The 761-nt window shown below is 20.1% G+C and overlaps 1 long non-coding RNA gene across 1 annotated transcript; it reads left to right on the top strand.

Annotated features, from left to right (window-relative positions):
- Positions 1–457: 457 nt before the first annotated feature.
- On the top strand, positions 458–761 carry LOC112593919. The gene is made up of 3 exons (XR_003114623.1): positions 458–485; positions 554–623; positions 707–761. It is a non-coding gene; the product is annotated as an uncharacterized LOC112593919 (long non-coding RNA).

The raw sequence follows: 761 nt of genomic DNA, 5'->3' as shown, positions 1-761 counted from the left end.
CTTATAACTAATTAATATAAATATTTAAATGCCTCATACTCATTTTAAAATTTTAATATCAATATAACTCTTTTCACTAAAATCTAAAATATTTTTATTATTTTTACATAATCTTCAGTATTAATTATTTTGCTTTGATTTATTTATATACACAATTTATTAGAGATATTACTACTATGTAATCCTTCATTTATAATTAATTATAAACTTGGTGAAACATTGTTAATTAAAATAGTTCTTATATAAGGATTTTATTTATAATTTTATCTAATAAAATAAATGTACAAAATCAGAGACATTGTATATGTTAAACATGTCCCTACGCATCATCTATGTACAACTATAAAGTCAATTAATTAATTAAATTTTTATTTAAAATAATATTTTAATTATTTTAAGGTATCATATCTTAAATTGCTATTCTTTTATGTACAATTTTAGACACAATGAACTACGATCCAAGTTCAGGAGGTAGATAGTACAAGGTATAACATAATGTTTAATATTGTATTTTGTATTATGAACAGTATATAATAATGTATAATTTGTATAGCTCTGAAAATGAAACTGAAAGAACAATAAAATTAGAACCATTATCAGATAATGAAGAAGATGATTTTGATGTAAGTCATGTATTAACAGTACAAATATTATTTTCATAACTTAATTTTAACATATTTTTATAATATACAATTTAATTTATTAGGATTGGGAACCAGTAACACCCAGAATAATAGAATATTACGAAATTCCATTGTCAA

This window comes from Melanaphis sacchari, unplaced genomic scaffold (genome assembly GCF_002803265.2).
Source record: "Melanaphis sacchari strain LSU unplaced genomic scaffold, SCAv2.0 Contig2137_pilon_pilon, whole genome shotgun sequence".
Lineage (NCBI taxonomy): Eukaryota > Metazoa > Arthropoda > Insecta > Hemiptera > Aphididae > Melanaphis > Melanaphis sacchari.
The sequence above is the reverse complement of the archived record's forward strand: the minus strand, read 5'-3'. Positions and strand labels throughout refer to the sequence as shown.